Raw genomic sequence first — 6,132 nt, 5'->3', positions numbered from 1 at the left:
TCAGTTATTGTGAGCCAAAAAACTGGTGTGCAGACTGCTTAGAGATAAAGTATGATGGAAAGATGTGCACCTGCTCTCAGCATTTCATTCAAAGTATATTGCTGCCTTCTTACAGCGTCCAACCCATCTCATCCTCTAAACCATAGCAAAGGAGAGATCTATGAGGGTTTTCATGCAGATTACAAGGTGGCATGATCAGTGATCATCACAAACTACCTGCAGACTTGAATGGCAAATGCAGAGGACTGCAGATTGGCCCAGTATTATGTGCAGGAGATGTCCCCTTCAGATTCATAAAAGGTGTGTTAAGGATCATGTATTATGCCACTATATGGTGACCACGTCGTGGAGAACATGGCATGATTTTTAGGGCATAGTGCACCTTGGGAATCTATGGGGCAGGGGTATAACTACAGTGGTAGCAGCCGTAACAGCTGCTATGGGGCCCACAGTGTTAGGGGGCCTTGCCATCCAACCTTGATGTTACTGTGGAATAGGGCCTTGCCTACAGCAAATAAACCACCCTGATAAGGGGGAATCCACTATCAGGAACCAGCTAATGGACCATGAGAGACCCTGCAAGGTAAAACTTACATTGTGTGGCAGCTGCTGGAAGGTGCAGCAGACTGGTAACGGGAAGTTAGAGATAGACCAGTGTTCACACAAAGATTCAGAAGTGTGTTGAGACAGTAATTGAGAACAAGTCTGAGACAGGAAAAGAAGGGTCACACCATGATAGATGACAAGACACAAAGGGAGAAACAACAGAGAGACAAGCAAAGTCAGAAAGAACATGGTCAAATGCAATATGGCAGTGAGGCACAGAATCGCATAGCAAGAGAATGGTTAAATTAATGTAGCAGAGGTCAGATATATAGAATAGCAAAGCAATAGCAATAACAATCGTTACAAAGTGTAATTGGACTGCAAATATCAGCAACCTGCAATCAGAACTGGACAGATATGTAAGGAGTACCTGGATGCCGCCCCCAGCAGCTTACTGGTTTATCCATCACACAAGCCACAGCTGATATTAACACACAGGTTCACCACTCAGCTTTCCATGCGAAACTAGGAATATTTTGACTTTCAGACAGCTTGATAAATCTGCCCCAGTGTGCGCAAAATGGCCTATCTCTGTGGCGTTCCAATCTGCTGAATGTCACGCTGTCATAAAAAATTTGCTGATGGACAGGGCAGGCCAGAACAGGTGCAGTTTATGGTTAGTGCTCAGGAGCTCCCTGAGCCGCCAGCTCTGCCACCTGCCGCTGCACCCTTCACTCCCCGGGTGCCTTTTATCCAACACTAAATTATGTAATACTTTGCACCAAAAGCAATGTACCCATGAGCAAGGGGACAGCATATGTATCCTTTTACCTCATCTGCTTACATCCATTTAATGTTTTCTACGTCACATCTATCTAACTTCTCTCTACTCTTCAGATAATAAAGAGGAAGCAGTCTTGTGTATATGCTGTAAATCTATCACTGGCTTTATGTAATCTATGACTGTCCCACACAGGAGGATAGTCTTATATAAGCCCTGGAAGTATCTACTAGTGGAAATGATCTCCGTTATATGGTGTGTGATAGAGTATGCCACATAATAGAGGTGAGTTATGTATGTGATCGTGGGGAAACAATAGCAATTTCTGGACCAGAAGCACAAAGTTCCGTCCACTGTATAGCAGTGGTGCCTTAGGGTGCTGTCACAAGTACCGCTAGGGTGCAGGTTCGGGTCTCGGCCCGATCACATTCGTGTTTCCAGTGAAAACCGGTACGTGTTATTGAGCCCTCACGTACTGCAGCTCTGCTCTTATTCACCTGAATTCTAAACATTAGCTATGACTTTTAGACTAAATGCAGGGGCTAAACTACAGCGGTAGCAGCCATAGCAGCCGCAATAGGGCCTGCAGTGTCAGGGGGCCCCATCATCCAACCTGACACAATAAAGAATGGAGGATGTGCACCATTTTATCTATATTGTACTGCACATGTCCAGCATAATATCTATGTAACATATACTGTGATGTATATATGCAGTATATGTGATGTGTATATGGTGTCTGTATACACTGTATGTAAGTATGTTGCATATGGCACTGTATGTATGTGTATATGCACATGAGTGTATTTATATGTGATTGTAACTCCCATGTGTGACTATACTAATACAGGCGGTCCCCTACTTAAGGACACCCGACTTACAGACAACCCATAGTTACAGACGGACCCCTCTGCCCACTGTGACCTCTGGTGAAGCTTTCTTGATGCTTTACTATAGTCCCAGACTGCAATGATCAGCTGTAAGATGTCTGTAATGAAGCTTTATTGATAATTCTTGGTCCAATTACACCAAAAATTTTGAAACTCCAATTGTCACTGGGGCAAAAGAAAAAAAATTGTCTAGAACTTCCATTATAAAATATACAGTTTCGACTTACATACAAATTCAACTTAAGAACAAACCTCCAGACCCTATCTTGTATGTAACCCGGGGACTGCCTGTATGTATATTTTTGGAAAGGGGGAAGTGGGCCCCTTGCAGTAGTCTACTAGGGGGCCCTGTCTCTCCTAGTTATGCCACTGACCAGATGTATACAAAGATACTACAGACCCCTATAAACTTGTATGCTGTATCATAGCTCTGTATTAGAGGATAGAACAGAGCCATAGTAGGGCTGTGTATAGGCCTCACTACTTACATCAGGTAGTAGACCTGGACAATGCTGGGTGCTGACTACTGATGGGTGACTAGGGTGCGACTGGGCTGATTTCAATCTTAACCAACACTGCCAGGCTTTACTGGAGATCACGATCTTCATTACGACAGGTCAGGTTTACATACTAGCTCTAGGTTCCTCTTACATGCTGGTTCCCTATGGGGAATGACTGTCAATCATAGTAGCCACCTACTCAGTGAAGCAGGTGTAGCAAGTCCCATAGGAGCTGATGACAGACGCAGGAGGGCACCACAATCCAGTACAGTGATAATGTGTTATATGGTCACTAGCCCGGCAATTGTTAGTATAACTCATCCCTATGGGCTTGTTCACTCCCATTCATTTTTAATGAGCTCTTCCAGTGTTAATACATCAAAGAAAATGTTTACAAATGGGAATTTAGGAGCGCTGCATTTAACACTACATTACACACGTCTCTATTTTCCAAGCATTGACGCTTTAAAATCAGGGGGAAGCTCCGGACCTGAGTAGAAGGCTGAGGTAAGTATTATTCTTTTATTTTGAATGGTCCCATTTACTAGTGTAGGGGCTGTTAGTAATGAATGGGACATGAGGAGGGGACTGTATATAATCCTTGTGGGGAAGGGGGCTACATATAATGTATGTTAACAGCTCTGACATGCATCAATTTCAAATAGAAAAAAACTCCCATGTCCCCCATACCTGCTCCCCCATCACCTTTCCCCACAGGACGTCATAAATGTCTGCCCCACACCTCACTGGCCCCTCCCAGGGGACTAGGGACACAGTTCTGTTAATCTTATCTAATCTAATCTAATCTTAATTTTGGTAAAAGACAGTTTTACTATAAAAAGTCTTTGGCAATGTGCACACTGTTCTCAATGGGGACATGGGGGAGCTCCTGTTGACAGGTTCACCAATGTGTGTGTCTGTTGCAGAGTTCCTAATGTATTTTTGCAAGACAGAAGTTTTCTTTGATTTGAGTCTTCTTCACCCTCTATTTTTGAGCAAATTATAGACTTTTTAGGCACTAATCGCGACACAACTGACCCATACTTACACTACACACCATCTTAACAGGATATTTCTGTACTTGGCCACATTCATCTTTCCTTCAATTACAACCAGTCGTCCTGTCCCTGCCCCCATAGCATGATGCTGCCACCACCATGTGTCACTGTATTTGACAGGTGATGAGCAGCGCCTGTTTTTCTCCACACATACCACTTAGAATTAACACCAAAAAGTTCAATCTTCATCTAATCAGACCAGAGATTCTTATTTAAAAAAAACAACACTTAGTGCTCCTGTACAACTCCTCCTTCCTGCTCCTTCACTGAGCTCACAGCCTGGTGAGATGACATTTGTGGGGGAGGGGCTGTACAGTAGCACAACGGTTGAGGTCTGAGAGCTGAGCGGTCTGCAGCTCAGACAAGTCACATGTTGTTTTTTGAAATGCATCCAAAGCCCAACCCCTGGGACTACACAGAGGGTTCTGTACGGGTGCAGGGTAAATTATAACACACAATTATATTGTAATGCAAATGCTTAGAGAAAGCAGAAGGGCAGATCTGCAATGTAGCTGTACTGGACTTCTGTAACCTATCTTTAGTGAAAATGAGGTCCCTGGTGACAGGTTCCCTTTAAAATTCTTTGCCTAAATGTGTCATCCTATTATTCTTCTGCAAATGCCTCTGAAAATTTTTGGCTTTTCTGTACTGTAACACAGGAAGTGTCATCTCAGGACATCGGAGCCAGGAAAATCTGCTAATCCAGAAATGACTTTATGTGCCAGAAACAAGAGACCACAGGCGTAAGAAGAAAAGACAACAGATATTCTCAGCTGTGACTCGCTCAAGTAGGTGTAGCACCTTCTCTGTGAGGGGAGAATCAGAACTCCAGAGAATGATATCGCTTAGGCTACATTCACACGACCGTGTAATTTCTCCAGTCCCGTATTTACGGGCCGTATGAGCCCGTATATACATGGCGTTTTTCATCTGTATGCAGCACGTATGTAACCCGTATTTTATACATCCCCATAGACTTATAGGGCATACGGAACTGAAATACGGGAGAAAATAGGACATGCTCTATATTTTTATACGGCCAGTATATGGTACGGTACACTACAGTGTCAAAAACGGCAATATAAATGGTTGGACGTATTGTCCATTGAAATGAATGTGGTCGTATGTAATCCGTAAAAAAACGGTACGGATACGGACATTTTCATACGTCCGTGTGAATGTAGCCTAACATTGTATTGTTCAGTGTCATTAAAGGACAAACAGTCATTTGCTTGTCTTTTGTACAAATCAATAAACATGAAGACAATGAAATCATCAGAATCCCTACAGCAGAAGAGGAATATGCTGATTTTGTGCGTAGAAGGGACTTGTAACTTACATATCATAATAAAATGGGAAGCATTGACTGTGTTTGGGGACAGCAAGGAGATAAAAAAAATAATCTATGCCCCATGTATGTTTTCATGTATGTCTCCATTCGGTATGATTATCATAAATCTGGAAATGTATGACTAGTTTTGGGATTTTTTGTAAGGTTTTGGACTTGCCTGATTTATCTTGGTTGATATATGAGTTAGGAGAGTCTGCTGGTTTTTAAACTCAAGACTGAGTCTGTTTGTGCAAAAAATTTTGACTTTTTACTGTAATTGTAGTAACATTTTTCCCTTTTTCAGACGCGAACATCTGGATTTTTACAATGAATCAGGCGCTGCAGTGTAAGAATCGTGGTGGCAAACTTTACAAAACGGGTGTAAAAGTTGCAAATTTAGTTTGTCAAGAGACAAAAAAAAGATTTTCTGAAATAAAACCTGTCAAGAAAAAGTGGGATGCTAAACTAAAGCTATATGAACCCATGGTTTATTATTTGTATAAGTCTATAGTATGACTGTCCCATTCAATGAAAATACATAATCTTTACCCAGAAATTAGTTCAGTGATATCATTGGATTGATCTCCAGGTCCTGGTACATTTCCTCATTGAAGTCAGGACAAGACACCTTGGGGGAGCGCCATTTTCTTGTCAGCTGTGTTTTTTTTTGTGGTATGCAACATCAGCGCCATACTTATGATGTGTCAGCGCCACAATTTAGCTTCTTTTCCTATACTCATGAGTTTTTTGTCACTCAATTTGGGCGCAGCTCAATTCTGACACTTTTCCTGCAGTTCTAGTTTCCTGACACTTTTTTGGTGTATAATTAGGCCAACAAAAAGCCACCCACCAAGTTCTATAACACCTTCATGCAGTGTCGGACTGGGTTTCCTTAGGCCCTCCAGAGAAAATCAGTTTGGGGGTCCACTCTTCATGATTCCCTAGTAAATATACACTTGCAGCCTTCAAATTGAGGTGTTTTCTGATGGACCTCTGAGGTTCAGTATTGGATTGAGCCAGGGCCCAC

At 42.4% G+C, this 6,132-nt stretch overlaps 1 long non-coding RNA gene across 1 annotated transcript; it reads left to right on the top strand.

Moving 5' to 3' along the window:
• Nucleotides 1–1,528: 1,528 nt before the first annotated feature.
• Nucleotides 1,529–5,488, top strand: LOC140066112 (uncharacterized). Its single transcript, XR_011848118.1, has 3 exons — nt 1,529–1,612; nt 4,435–4,563; nt 5,410–5,488. It is a non-coding gene; the product is annotated as an uncharacterized lncRNA (long non-coding RNA).
• Nucleotides 5,489–6,132: the final 644 nt, after the last annotated feature.

This window comes from Engystomops pustulosus, chromosome 6 (genome assembly GCF_040894005.1).
Source record: "Engystomops pustulosus chromosome 6, aEngPut4.maternal, whole genome shotgun sequence".
In the NCBI taxonomy this organism is placed as follows: Eukaryota; Metazoa; Chordata; class Amphibia; order Anura; family Leptodactylidae; genus Engystomops; species Engystomops pustulosus.
This window is presented reverse-complemented; position numbering and strand designations above follow the sequence as displayed.